The sequence below is a fragment of the Sus scrofa genome, chromosome 10, assembly GCF_000003025.6.
Source record: "Sus scrofa isolate TJ Tabasco breed Duroc chromosome 10, Sscrofa11.1, whole genome shotgun sequence".
Lineage (NCBI taxonomy): Eukaryota > Metazoa > Chordata > Mammalia > Artiodactyla > Suidae > Sus > Sus scrofa.
Window position 1 is genome coordinate 68,606,411 of NC_010452.4, and position 14,975 is coordinate 68,621,385.

Below are 14,975 nucleotides of genomic sequence, written 5' to 3' on the forward strand. Positions count from 1 at the left end.
GCTTAGCCTCCCCTTCCAGGCCCGGGTGGCCCCCTTCTCGGGTCTAACCGGGCTGGGCCTTGCTCCCCCGCCCACGTGTCAAGGGTGCACACCCGCCGATGGCCTGACAGCCTCTGGGTTGGAACGCGTGGGTCACTCGGTGACCATCTGGGCCTCTGCCACTTGTACTGCTGGAGAGAATTGAGTCATATTTTTTCCATGCCTGAAAGCAGCAGAACAAAATGGTTTTTGTTTGCTTGTTGGCAGGAACTGGCAAGAGATACTGGGTTTGGCGGTGAGATGCTGGCCCTTGCTTCCTTTCACCCTAGCGGAGGTTTACTGCGGGAGCTCAGCAGACAAAAGTGTTTCCGGGAAGAAATTATGGCAGTTTTCATTTCCAGTTAGCTTTTTTTTTTTTTGGCTGCACCCAGGGCAGCCTACAGAAGTTCCTGGGCCAGGGACTGAACCTGCAGCACAGCAGCGACCTGAGCCACAGCAGCAACCTCCCAGATCCTTAACCCGACGCACCCCCAGGGAACTCCTGGGTGTTTGCTTGGTGTTTTTTCATTTCCAGTTAGCTTTGCCTGAAATCCTTATCCCTAAATATGTTTTTTAAGACTATTTTTTGGTTTTTTTGTGTGTGTCTCATGTAGCTGCTCTGTTTAATCACAGTATAGTTTCCACTTCGGTCCTCTGACCCTGCAAACCAAGAGCGGAAATAACCTGTGGCCGTTATTTAGAAGCGGCGTCCACAGTCCCAGGCCCTTGGCGGCAGACTGCCTTCCATCAGGGTACCCCACTGGGTCAGAGGACAAGGCTCCAAGGTCACGGTCGCCTCCCTCGCCTTTCAGCACGCTGGTAATACCCAGAGAAACCGTCATTCTAACCGCCCTCAGTGTTGCCCGAAACATAATTTCAACAGAAAATAATTTTGGACATAAAAGTAATAATTACTCTCTAACTTGACAACTTAAAGTATTTATAAATCAGCCTATGTAATTATGGGCTGAGATAAACACACAATCCAGGAGGAAGGGATGTACAGACCTTTCCAGAAGTCTTCATACACAATGCGGAAATAAAAGGTTCCTCTCGTTTTTGGAGGTTGATTTTCAACACTTTAAAATGTAGTGTTAACTGAAACAGATACGTTTGGAGAAGTACCAAGAAGCGAGGGATATTTCTAGAGACTTTCCCCCCAGGGATCAGCTCTTTCATTACTGAGTTTTTCCTGGCTGCCAATACCCTAGTCTGGGCGGCATCAGTGGGAGAACTGCCTCTCCTCACAGGCCTGGAGGCTAAAAGCCCGACGTCCGGGGGCTCTGCCGGTTCAGCCTCTGGGGAGGGCCGGGTCCTCGCCAGCCTCTCCTGTCACCTCTGCAGAGCGAGGGCGCCCAGAGCTCTCCGGTGGCTCCTTTTACAAGGACCCCAATCCTACTGGCTCAGCAACCCCCACGGCTGCTCCTGAGCCTTAGGTTTCCTTAGATGCCTCATTTCCAAACACAGCCACACTGCGGGTTAGGGCTTCAGCATATAAGTTCCGGGTGAACACGTTTAATCCATAACAGTAATGCTAATATGGCTTCATGTTCAAGATACAATCATACAAAATATAAATTATAACAGTTTAATATAGGCTTACTTTTATTTTTATAATACATGAAAAATTGGAAACATTTAAGAATACTTAAAAAGAATCAGCCTTATTTATTGAATTTCAAATTTTGTTACATAATATCAGCAACTTACTATCCACCAGTCATGCATACAGCTTAGACTATTATGTACCTGAGGCTGAAAGCCTCAGAAAATCCACCTTCAGATACTAACTTTTAGAAAACGGTTTACAGGCTAATTTTAGTTAGAAATCAAAGAATAGCTCCAGAAACAGAATCTGGAACAGAACAAAGCACTTCAGGATCAGACACAAGGGCTCAAGACCAGATGTCCAGCTGTGGTCAGCATGGCCAAGCGGGCAGGCAGTCCAGGGGCAGGGTGGCACCACCGGGGGCTGGGGCGGCGGTAGGAGGGCGAGAAAAAAAGCCCAAAGCACAAGAGTTGGCAGGAAGGGAAACTCATTCTTCCCCCAAATTGACTTCACGACAGGTTCTTGTCCACTGAACTGTTTTGGGATTAGGGGTTTGGGGGCAGGGGCTGGCGTGGAAGCTGAGATTCAAGTTCAAATCCACTCGTTCCAAGTCCTACCCCCTCCCCACTTTTCTAAGGGCTATAACCTCAGGTCAATGATGCTGAACAAGACTTCCAAGTTCATCTTGTAGTGAAAACTAACCAACTACCTACCCAAGAAATGGGTCCAACTCTGACACGTTAGATTTCCCTGCTTCCAACGAGGCAAGCACGGCAGTCCTCTTGAATCGGGAGCAGAATTCCAAAGCTTTGCTTTAGGGACATAACGGTAAGTGTGTAAGCAATGAGTGTGTCGACAATTCTAAAGACACGCGACCGTGTCGGTGGGAAAGGTGGACTCCAGTACTTAGTGTCCTTCTGGTCACCTTCTCCTGAGCCACACCCGTCACACACCAGCTGCGTGGCGGGGGGTCGTGCTGTGAAGACTCCTTCTGAAACCCCTGAGTCGGTCACACAGGCTGTCCTTGCTGTCACCCCTGCTGTGCTCTCTCCGTGCCCTACTTCCCACTCAGGACACACTCCTCCTCTGCCAGGAGGTCAAGAGCCACGTTTCACTCGTACCCCAGGCCCCCACTGCCCTCAGGCGTGTCCACAGTCCCACTGCACCAGGAGCCAGGCCCTTGCCAGGTGTCCCTATCCCCGGGGCTCGCGGGCAGGCCAAAAAGAAGATGCCCATCGGCTCTCCCGCAGGTGCCCTGATCTCCTGCGGCTTCTCCCGCACCAGCCCTCGAGGCTCCACCACCCTCGCTGCCCACTGTCTCCTACACGACTTCGATAATAAAGGAAAACACAGACGTTCTCATGTCGACCGTAGCTCAACCAGTCAATGAGCACTTAAAACAATCCGACAGAAATCACTCCCATTCAGAATTAACACTGAAAACCGGCTGCTGATCCGTATTCTTCCATGTGTTCAAAACATTCTTATGGAACAAGGCACCAACGTGCACCTCACAACTAGAAAGAAGCTGAAGAAGGAGGGAGCGGATTGAGTCTAAGGCTCAGAATAATTCAGAACAAGCAAAGCTTACCACTTCAAAAAGGAGCCAGACTCGGGAGGGGCTTTGCTGGGTGGTTCTCACGCAGAGCGTCTTGCAAGTCGTGGTCAAGAGGTGAGCTTGGGCTGTGATGCATCTGAAGGCTTTGTTGGGGTTGGAGCACCTGCTTCCCAAGGGGCCTCCATGGCTGTGGGAAAGGCCTTGTGGGAACCCCTCCCGGAGGCTGCTGGCATGACCTTGTGCCAGGTCAGCTGGCGTCCCTCAAAGTGAGTGACCCAAGAGAGGGGACCATGGTTCTGAAAATATCACAGGTTCGTGAAATTATCAGAAGTTCTCATGTTTACGATGCTCTTCTTGTAGGGGTTCCCCGTTCATTCCAAGCTGAATATTAATAACACTCCTGCTATGAGAGTGGTATTTCAGCATTTTCTTTTTAAAAGTGAGATATGAGGAGTTCCCACTGTGGTGCAGTGGGTTAAGGATCTGGTGTTGTCTCTGCAGGGGCTCGAGTCCGATCCCCAGCTGGCACAGTGGGTTAAAGACTCGGTATAGGTTGCAGCTGTGGCTGGGATTAGATCCCTGGCCTGGGAAACTTCCATATGCTGTGGGTGCAGCCAAAAAATATATAAAATAAAATAGAAAATTACAAAAACTAAAAGTGAGATATGCTAATCCACTGTTTTCTATGCTTTGCAGAAGCTGTTCCACCTGAAAGAGAACCAACTGCCAGGACCCAGGCTCTTTTGACTTTGTGGCTTATGTGTGTGCAAACAGGGTGCTTGGAAAGAAGATTCATGTAAAACAGATTATTGGGAGGGCTGGGAGCTGGTCCTGGAGGAAAGGAGGGTTTGGGAGTTTCTCTGGGAAGCTCCCTCCCCTTCTCCATCTTTTATCTTCTGATTTCCCAACCACACCCTCTTGTGTTGTTTTTTTTTCTGTCTTTTGTCTTTTTAGGGCCTCACCCTTGGCATATGGAGGTTCCCAGCTTAGGGGTCTAATCGGAACTGTAGCTGCCAGCCTACACCACAGCCACAGCAACACAGGATCCAAGCCACACCTGTGACCTACACCACAGTTCATAGCAATGCTGCCAGACCCTTAAACCACCGAGTGAGACCAGGATCAAACCTGCATCTTCATGGACACTAGTTGGAGTCTTAACCCACTAAGCCATACCAGGAACTCTCCAAAATTGGAACTTCATAGCTGCTCATTGAATAGTGTTTTTTTTTTTTTTTTTTTTCTTTTTGCGGAGAGATAAGCACATCAAGAAGAGCCGGGATTTCCCATCATGGCTCAGCGGTAACGAACCTGACTAGTATCTGTGAGGACACGGGTTCGATCCCTGGCCTTGCTCAGTGGGTTAAGGATCCGGCATTGCTGAGAGCTGTGGTATAGGTTGAGGACTTGGCTTGGATCCTGTGTTGCTGTGGCTGTGGTGTAGGCCGGCAGCTGGAGCTCTGATTCAACCCCTAGCCTGGGAACTTCCATATGCCACAGATGTGGCCTGAAAAAAAAAAAAAAAAAAGAAGGGCCACATTAGGAAGTTCGGTGTGGCCTGAGCAGGCTAGTCACCCAGTGTTGCCGCAGCTGTGGCCCGGGTTGCAACTGCAGCATTGGGTTTGATCCCTGGACTGGAAACTTCCACATGCCACAGGTGTGGCCAGAAAAAAAAAAAAGAGGAGCCACATTCACCTGCAAACACACTAGGATCTGGTGACAGGACCAAGATCTCAAGACTGAAAGAATTCTAATTTTAGACAAATTTAAAATAACGCATATCTTCATTCAGCAAAGGTCATAACCAGAGCAGGACCCGAAGGACACGCTAATGTTTTCCAGGGGAAATGAAGCTATTCTCCAAGCAAAGACGTCACCGTCTGAAATTTAACAGAGAGCAACATATGACGCCTGGTTAATTCTTTCCATGGAAAGTTACTTGCCGTCCACTTTGTCATGTTAAGCAAGTCGCAGCAAAAACACCTTCCACTGGCTGAAATGGGAGACTGCAGTGACGGGGCCTCCCTTCTACATGGGATGGTGGAAACGCACCAGATCTGGAGCTCTGGTCTGGCTTTTCTCCTCGAGAGCAGATTCTTTTCTTTTCTTTTTTTTCCTTTTTCGGGCCGCTCCCAGGGCACATGGAGGTTCCCAGGCCAGGGGTCTAATCGGAGCTACAGCTGCCGGCCTACACCACAGCCACAGCAACTGGGGATCCGAGCTGCGTCTGCGACCGACACCTCGGCTGACGGCAACGCTGGGTCCTTAACCCACTGAGCGAGGCCAGGGATGGAACCTGCAACCTCATGGTTCCCAGTCGGATTCGTCCTGATGCGCCACGACCGGGACCTCCAAGAGCCGACTCTTTTACAGCTCCCAGTTCACCTCGCTCGCCTCGAGAGAGGAAACGGTGACAAGTTACATCCGGATCACGTGAGGGTGAGGAGGGAGCCTGCACCCCTGAAAAGCCTCCTATCCCTTCGGAGTGGTAAAGGAATGGTAGTCAGGGGTTCATATCACCACACAAAGCACCCCGGGTTGCAGGATAAACTTCTGTGACACTGACGGGAGCCACAGACGACAGCTCCAGCGCTATCAACGTCCATCCGAGCGCCGACCCGCCCGTCTGGCTCCCCCCCGGGGGCGCCCTCGTGCCCTTGCCCTGCACTCCCCAGTCCTTCCCATCCTAAAATCCCTCCTGTCACTCCCCGCGCTCCCCAAGCCTACTGCTTCCTCTCCTGTCAGGGCCTTTAAAACGGGCAAACTTCTGGAAACAACTTTAACCGAGACCTCCAACCCGCCGCTGGATCACTAATCCCTTTGTGGACACAGCAGTTTGACTGCTTGTTTTTAATGCAGTGGGTGCCTCCAGGCTGGGCTGCCTGGCTTTCACCACTCCAGCCAAGTCAGCGTTTAGGTCCACTGTCTGGTCCCTAAAGGCATTTGTATCTGTAACCTCATAATTGACAGAATCCCATCCTTACAAATGTCAAATTAAGGAAAGAAAGAATCGAAAACTAAGACATCATTTACAGTTACGCATTTAAGGCAGATTTTCTAAACACGCCTTCACAAAGACTGAATTATACACACAGCCATAGGGATTATTAGCTTGCTTTTACTCTTTCTATTTTTGGCAGTACCTGAGGCAAGTCGAAGCTCCCAGGCCAGGGATCAAACCGGAGCCACCGCAGTGAGAATGCCAGGTCCTTAACCCACTGAGCTATAAGAGAACTCCCACTCAATCTTTCTTTTTTTTTTTGCTTTTTAGGGCCACACCTGTGGCAAATGGAAGTTCCCAAGCCAGGAGTTGAATAGGAGCTGCAGCTGCCAGCCTATGCCACAGCCACAGCAACACAGGATCGGAGCCGAGTCTGTGACCTACACCATAGCTCATGACAATGTTGGATCCTTAACCCATTTAGTGAATCCAGGGATTGAACCTGGATGATCCCGGACACTAGCTGGGTTTGTAACCCTCTGAGTCACACTGGGAACGCTCCACTCACTCTTTTTAATGTTGTTGTCTTAAATGCTTTATAAAAGCAAAGGGCCCAGTCAAAGCTGTGTGCAAGTGGAGTGAACGTGGTTCAGATCCCTCACCCTCAGGTCAGCGCTTCACCAGTGGCACGCTGTGTCCTCGATGGGCCATAAATCAATTTAAATGGCCACAACTAGAATTAACAAAACGGAAGTCAGAGAAAAAGACAGGGTAAGGGCAAATATTAATTCACGACACTTTAAAAACCACACTAAAACATGCATAATATAAAAACTTACCATTTGAATCACCTTTGAGCATAAATCTGTAGCACTGCGTACAGTCACGAAATTGTGCCATCATCAACAATATTTCATGACACTTTTGCTTCGTGTGTGCGTGTGTGTGTGAGGTGGGCTGTAGTATAAAATGTATTTCTTACTATGAGTCCTGGTTTTTTAAAAGTCTGAAAACCCGCATTAGCTCACTTTCCCCATAAGTGAGACGTTGGGTATTTCACTAACTGTGACTTTGATGGAGCGTGAGCATCACAGAAATACTCTGAACCTAAATATGAAGAGACACGTCTAAAGAAAGACAAACTGAAACATTTGACAGAATGGAGTTAGAAAATGTCACCCGTGCCCCTGAAAGGTACAAAGAATGGACATCAGCCAGTTTAGATGGACTTTCCAGAAAGGTAACTACAACTGTGGTGACTGGTGCGTTTCCGATGAGACGTCAGTGTCTCACTAACGGGGTCAAGGAAACAGTGTTTCCTCCGTCGAGTCAAAGGGACTACAAGACACCCCAAGGAAACATGACTGTAAAGATGCTGATTCAGGACACTCTTCATTCGTTGGTGGTATCTAAGGTTACGATGTGAAAACAAAGCAGGGAACAAGAATAGCTGTATCACCATGGACTCCAGAAGGAAAAAACCAAGCACAAATGAGAAGAATTCTAAGTCTACTGGATCCGCCATGGAAAATGGTGTTAAAAATAAAAGCAGCTTGGGAATTCCCGTTGCGGTTCAGCAGTAGCAAACCTGACTATTATCTACGAGGATGAGGGTTCCATCCCTGGCCTCGCTCAGTGGGTTAAGGATCTGGCTTGCTGTGAGCTGTGGTGTAGGCTGCAGATGAGGCTCGGACCCTGAGTGGCTGAAGCTACGGTGAAGGCGGCAGCTGCAGCTCTGATTCGACACCTAGCCTGGGAACTTTCGTATGCTGCACCTGCAGCCCTAAAAGGCTAAATAAATGAGTAAATAAAGAAATAAATCTTACTAAGAATTGACCGAAATCTATCAGAGGTTGTGCTTGGTGGGTGCCAGTCACTGTGAAAAGTGTTGAAGGGAGATAGAGTTCCTGCCTTTGTGAAGCTCAGAATGAGCAGATGAACAACACACAAGCTGGCGCTCCTATGCAACGCAGCAGGGCTGTGAGAAAGGTACACCCTGGAAGCGCCCGGATCCCCGCAGGCCTAGGCTAGGGGCAGGTATTCAGAGAAGGCTTCCTGGAGGAGGCCAAAGTGTTACGTTGGGAAAATTGTGGAAGACTTGACTAGCCAGAGGGAAGAGGGGAAGATACAGGAGAGCCCGGGCTGAGGGGCTCCTGCGAGCTGGTGCCTGGGACCCCCGGGGCTGGGGCGGGCACTTCGAGGCCCTGCAGGTCAGAGCCCGTTGCTGTCCAGGGCCTCCCTTCTTGGATCTCTACGGCCCATCACCGTAGGCAGCCACAGGTGCGGCCCATCTTGGGTTACTGGGTGGGTGTCCCTTTCTTAAAGGACCGAGGTGGCAGGTCCTCACTAAAAGAGCATGGAGCAGAGACACACAGGTCTCAGGAGCCCACCACCGGGGCATGAGCCCACCCCAGGGCACCTGGCACTAGTGCGCCCTCTGAGAGTGTCTGGGGCTGGGCGCCAACTGGGGGCAGAGGAGCAGAAGAGCAGGCAAGTGACTGCACGGGGTGGGGTGGGGAACAGGAGGGTGTCCTGCTTGCCCTGCACAGGAGGGAGCTCTGGCGAAAGGCAGTGATGTCCAGACACGGCCCTTCCCTCCAGTCAAACGAGTGCCTCTGAGGGCGCATGGACGTCGGGCACTTTGCCAGCTCTCCAGGAAGCTAACTTTTTCTCAATCTAACACAAACACATGCTTATGAAGTCTGGTTCTCTGCCTGAAACAGCCAGACTGGGACGGCTCTCCAAAATGTCTCTGACTCATCCTTGTCTCTAGGAGAGCCAAGAGCAGGCAGCAACCAGGCAAAATGCAACTTTTTCTCAGGCCCAGGGTAACCCCTTTGCCTAAGTGCACAGAGAGAGGTGCCACGTGGGTCAACTATCGCAGCAGGTACCTGCCAGAAGTCGGATGGAGTTGAGCTGCCACTCCAGGCAGCACATGGGCCCTGAATAGACTCCCTTTCAGAAGAAACACAATCCAAACACAGCAGCCTGGAAGGATGGGTCCAGGGCTTTACCAGGAACTGGTGCTAGGGTGTTACAAAGCAGAGTATACATTTCTCAGAAACGCCCTCTAGATACAGTTCCTCTTTCCGAAACTCCATATTCATGCAACCCTGCATCTCCCCGGGGCTGGCACCTGCCAGCACAGCTCTCCCCACCCTCCCAGGCCTTCCACTTTGAGATCTACAGGTTCTGCCCAGGCCCCTTTGCTCCTCCAGCAGGAAGGTTGTGGGGTATCCTGGGAAATGGAGTCCTTTTCTGTGACTGTTGGTTTTTGTTTTTTTTTTTTAAGGGCTGCCCCTGCGGCATATGGAGGTTGAATAGGGGGTTCCAGCTGCCGGTCTACCCCACAACTGCAGCAAGACGGGATCCGAGCTGCATCTGTGACCTACACCACAGCTCCACAGCAATGCCAGATGCTTAACCCGGTGAGTGAGGCCAGGGCCTGAACCCCACCTCATGGATGCTAGGTGGGTTCGCTACTGCTGAGTTACAATGGGAACTCCCTGTGAGTGCTTTTTGAGTAATACCCATTCATGGACTATCTGGGATGAACTGAAACTCTCCATTTCATTGCTATATTTTTATCATCACGAGGAATTTAAAGCATACGCCAAAGCAGAGAGAAGAGTTTCATGAGCCCTCCGGTATCATCATACCATCCCCCAACTTCAACAACTTTCAACACACCCGCTTGTCCCATCATTTCTGACGTATTCCTACCGACCACCCCGCTTCAGACGGTTTTGAATCCAAAGCGAGATGTAGCATCACACTGTTCATCGTATGTCAGTACAATCTCTAGAAGATAACGCTCCACTCCAGGCCTGCTCGTTCACAGGCAGGTTGCAAACTCCCTGTCTCTCGATTTTCAACTAAGGTTCTGCCATATTCTCTTCCTGAGCGAACATGTGTCTGTGGATTTCGTCATCTATCTGAGTAACTTGCACATCTCCTGATCCTTCACCTCTAAACACTTCAGTTTTTCTCTTTTTTAAAAAATTTTTGTCTTTTTAGGGTGGCACCATGGCATATACGAAGGTTCCCAGGCTAGGAAGCTGTAGCTGCTGGCCTACACCACTGCCACAGCAACATCAGATCCTTAACCCCCTGAGCGAGGCCAGGGATCAAACCTGCATCCTCATGGATACTAGTCAGATTTGTTTCCGCTGAGCCATAATGGGACTGCCCCAGTTTTTATCTTTTAAGGTCAAAGACATTCTCTTCCAGAGCCATAGAACAATTTAAAACTAATCCAACTCGGGAAACTTAATCTTGATTATAAGACTGGAAGAGACTCCATACTGAAATTTTAATCACATCCCTTACAGCAAAATTTACTTTGGTCAAGGATCTACTCTTGGCTCACATTGCACTTAGCGGTCACGGCTCCTGTGCGGCCTTAAATCAGGAAAAGTTCCTCGGTCTTTTACTGCCTTCCACAGCCTCGATCTTTTTGGAGAGTGAGGGCCCGGCGTTTTGTAAAACGTCTCCATCTGAGTGTGTGATGACGCCTCGCGGTGGGTTTGCGGACTTTGGGCCGAAAAATGACATAGCTGACATCAGGTGACGTCAGCAGGCCACCACTACTGCGGAGGCCTGCTCTCAGCCCTCGGTTAGGACAGGGCCCCCATATCTATCCACTGTTAGAACACCCTTTCCCTCTTTGAAATTATAATAAAATGTTGGGCAGTCCGTGGTGGCTCAGCAGATTATGAGCCGCTAGCATCCACGAGGATGCGGGCTTGATCCCTGGCCTCGCACAGGGGGTTAAGGATCTGGCGTTGCTGTGGCTGCGCTGTAGGCCGGCAGCTTTAGCTCTGATTCCACCCCTAGCCCGGGAACTTCCATATGCCGAGGGTGTAGCCCTAGAAAGACAAAAAACAAAAGCAAAAACAAAACAAAACAAAAACCCCCAAACCTGTGAAATGGCTTCCACAACCTGTTACTCAATAACTTTTACCAAAAGGCTTTTTGGCACTCATTGATGATTCTTGCTGGAACAAATGCTGATAGTTGCAGCACGGTAATTTTAACATGATTCCTTCTCCATTGATTAGTCAGCGTTGTCCTGTAAAGAAAGGTTTCCCTTTTCCTTCCTCATCTTTGTATTTTTTTACTTACCCGTTTACTTATATTTTAAAATAAGAACTCAGGCAGTCTTTGTCTTTTTCAGCGTTTTCTAGTGTATTACTATCATTTTCACTTTGACGTCCCCGTCTCATTTGACTAACTTCGTTCCTGACTGCACTTCTGTTTAGATGGCTCATGGGGCCAGGCGTCCCTTATGAACGTAAAACCTGTTATGAGCACCCTCTTGCCTCCAAACAAAAGTCTTGACCACCAGACCCAAACACCTGAAGCGCTTACAGGGCCCTGGACCCTCCTACCCACCCACTCGCCTTACCAGCTTGCTGCTGGGCTCTGCCATGTCTGAGCTCTTCTCCTCTCTGACCAGACTGGCCTCCCCCGCCCCACGCAGGTGTGCTGGCTGCCCCTCCACTCTCCTCTCTGGCTCGGCTTAATTATCTCCTTCTTTGATTCCTTCCCAAGCTGGTGTCAGCCCCTCCCCGTGCTTGCTGCCAGGGCGCCCCGTGCACACCCCGCGGTGATCCCCCACCCCTCTTGACGCTTGACGGTCTGTTCACCTGTCTTATGTATGTGCTGCTTCATGCCACCGCTCCAGCACTGAACACACTGCCTGCGGCAGAGCAGGGGCTGGTGTTTGTTTAATTAACGGGTCAATGAATCATTCTAAATCTTTAGGAATCAAGGTTGAGCCAGGGGGTTAAGCCACAAATGAGCTTGCTGACACACAGGTAAGGTCGTTTTCAGTGATGACATACACAGCGGAGAAAAAGTGTTTATTTTTCAAAGAAATGCTGGGAGGATAAAAGAAAATAATGTTCTCAGATACTAGATGAAATTCAGGTCTTTAAGAGAAAAATGTCTTGCTTTTTTCATTGGTTAATCCAACAGATTTTTTTTTTTTTTTGTCTTTTCTGTATTTACTAGGGCCACACCCGCGGCAGGTGGAGGTTCCCAGGCTAGGGGTCTAGGGGTCTAATCCGACCTGTACCCACCGGCCTACGCCACAGCCACGCCAGATCCGAGCCATGTCTGTGACCTACACCACAGGTCACCGCAACGCGGATTCTTAACCCACGGAGCGAGGCCAGGGATTGAAGCCGCAATCTCTCGGCTCCCAGTCGGATGCGTTACCCACGGCGCCACGACGGGAACTTGCTAACAGACATTTTTACGGAGGTTCTTCGCATCTGGACCCCGCCCCCACGCGCGTGTGCGCACACGGAGCTGGATGTGCGTCCTCGTCTCGCCCAGGGCCAGGCTGGCAGTTCTGCGAGGGAAGCAGATCTGTGCACACAGCGCTACAAGGACGCGGAGGGAAACAGGGTCTGAAGGGAAAAGGTAGGCATGGCTGACACTGAGCCGGAACTCGAAAAACAGGCCGGACTGCAGCGAAGGGGAAGCGGAGGAAGGACACTGGCAGAAGGAAGGACCCCGTGCTCAGGCACCAGAGGACGCTCCACCCGCAACTTCCTGCCCAGCAAACATCTGGGAGCAGCGCGCCTCACCGCACTGTTTAGCAACAGGGCCTCGCAGACTCCAGCGACTGCCAGCTCGAGGGCCTTTCAGCACAGCGGAGGGGTGGAGAGTTATTCACCTCTACACCCAGTGGCCACCCCAGGTCTTCAAAGATGCTTGGTACGGGAGTTCCCACTGGGGCTCAGTGGTAACGAACTCAACCAGTATCCATGAGGACTTAGGTTGGATCCCCAGCCCCGCTCAGCGGGTTAAGGATCTGGCGTTGGTGTAGGTTGCAGATGCAGCTCGGATCTGGTGTTTCTGTGGCTGTGGTGGAGGCCAGCAGCTGTGGCTTCGATGCGACCCCTAGCCTGGGCACCTCCATATGCCGCAAGTGCAGCACTAAAAAGCAAAAACAAAAACAAAACACACCCCAAAGACACTTATTACAAGAATGTGACGGGGAGACTAGGGTGGCCAGCCTGAGGCCAGGAAGATGTGAAAGGCCTTCTAGGCCATGAAAGACAACTTGGACTTCACCTTCTGGGGCAACCCACAAGTCTCGACTAAGAGTAGGATGGTGAGGAAGCTTTTAAAGGAAATGTCTGCCAGCCAGGTGAGTGGTGGGGAGGCAGAGACCAGCTGTGATGCTACTAAAACAAACTGGGAGAGGAGTAACAGGGGGCAAAACCAAGGCAAGCGGGAGAAGGAAAGAGCTTTTAGATAGGACAGGTTGCATGCGTAATGGCTTGACCTAGGAAGTGGTTTTTGTTGTCTTTTGTATTTTTAGGGCTGCACCCGTGGCATGAGAATGTTCCAGGCTAGGGGTCGAATCAGAGCTGCAGCTGCCTGCCTATATCACAGCCACAGCAATGTGGGATCTGAGCTGAGTCTGTGACCTGCATCCCAGCTCATGGCAACGCTGGATCCTTAACCCACTGAGTGAGGCCAGGGATCGAACCCACAACATCAGGGCTACTAGCTGGGTCGTTAACCACTGAGCCATGATGGGAACACCGGAAGTGGTTTTTTAAAAATCAATCTTCTCTAAGTAGAAATGTCATGAAAGTTCATTTTATTATAACCTCACATCTCAAAGTGAAAATGGTGTTTCTTTTGAAATACAGGTTAAAAAAAGAAAATCACAGGGGAACAAAAAGCCAGTTTTGATTGTTTAGGAAGAATCCAAGCAAAAATAGAAAGTAGAAACGCCACTTCAATATTAAGTATTCTCATAGCATTTAGTCCCTTTTGTAATACAGGCACTTATCTGTGTATCAAAATGTCTGCGTGGACGTAGACAGCAAAAAAGACAGGAGTCTAACTTACCAGCTTTGGAGACTTCACGGTCTTTCAAAGGTGGACCACATCGCTGGGCCTCTGGACTATTCTCTGGGCCAAGGGTAGACACCTCAGGCCGAGAGGTTCAAACTGGAGGCAGCTGAGAAGGGTCACACTACACCCAAGAGGTTTTCTGGGAAAGCGAACTCTACAATATGACTTTCCCCCTGAAACGTGTATGTGCTTTCAACATCAGAGGAAACCTCAGTCTTACGTGATTATCTTCAAAGACATTGCTGTGAATAGCATTTTGAACATGCAAGTTTCTCAGAGCGAGTATGTGACAACGTAGGCCAAAGCAGAAGGCGCCGAACACAGATGGCAATATATGATCTTCCCAGTCAAGACGTCTAAGTCCGAAGCGCAGTCCTGTCGGCATTTGGATACCTCGAAAGGAACAGGTAAGAAACACAGGTGCACGCAGAAAACTGGACAGTGTCCCAGAGAGAGAAGCCTTTCCAGTTCGTACGTACGTCTATAATCAACAACCAACCGGAGCAGGGATACAGGAAGTCAGGCAGCAAGCTTACAGGAGGTGACCGTAATTTACTCTAATCTCCCCCCGCCCCCGCCAAGAATGGGTTGGGATGGGTGGCACATGCTCGTGTTTGGGAAGACGTCCTGAGTCTTCAGCATTTCCCTTCAAATCCAGAGACTGTTGCTGGTCGACAGCAACCCAGGGCATCCGCTCCACTGACAGGCGACACCGCCTTCTCCCTTCTTGCGAGCGCGCTCGAGCGGCTCTCCCGACCCCACCAAGCGGACCGCCAGATAGGGCGGGGACCCGGGGCGAGGGGGCGGGGCCGGGGTCCCGGGCAAAGACGGAGTGGGGGTGGAAGTCCAGGGCGAAGGGGTAGGGGTCGCGGTCCCCAGACGAAGGGGAAGAAAGTTGTGGTCCCAGGTGAGGGTGGCAGGAGTCGCAGCCCTCAGCGACCGCGCAGCCTCCTCCGGTCGCGCCGGGGTGGGGCGCGGACAGCGTGCGAGGGGTGGTGCGGGGGCTGCGTGCGCAGGGCGGGGCGTGG

The 14,975-nt window shown here is 50.6% G+C and overlaps 1 long non-coding RNA gene across 1 annotated transcript in view; it reads right to left on the bottom strand.

Annotated features, from left to right (window-relative positions):
• Positions 1-14,952, bottom strand: part of LOC106505221 — a 51,621-nt gene extending 36,669 nt beyond the window's left edge. Inside the window, exon 1 of the long non-coding RNA XR_001299412.2 lies at positions 13,942-14,952. This is a non-coding gene — a long non-coding RNA (uncharacterized LOC106505221). The remainder of the gene's footprint in view (positions 1-13,941) is intronic.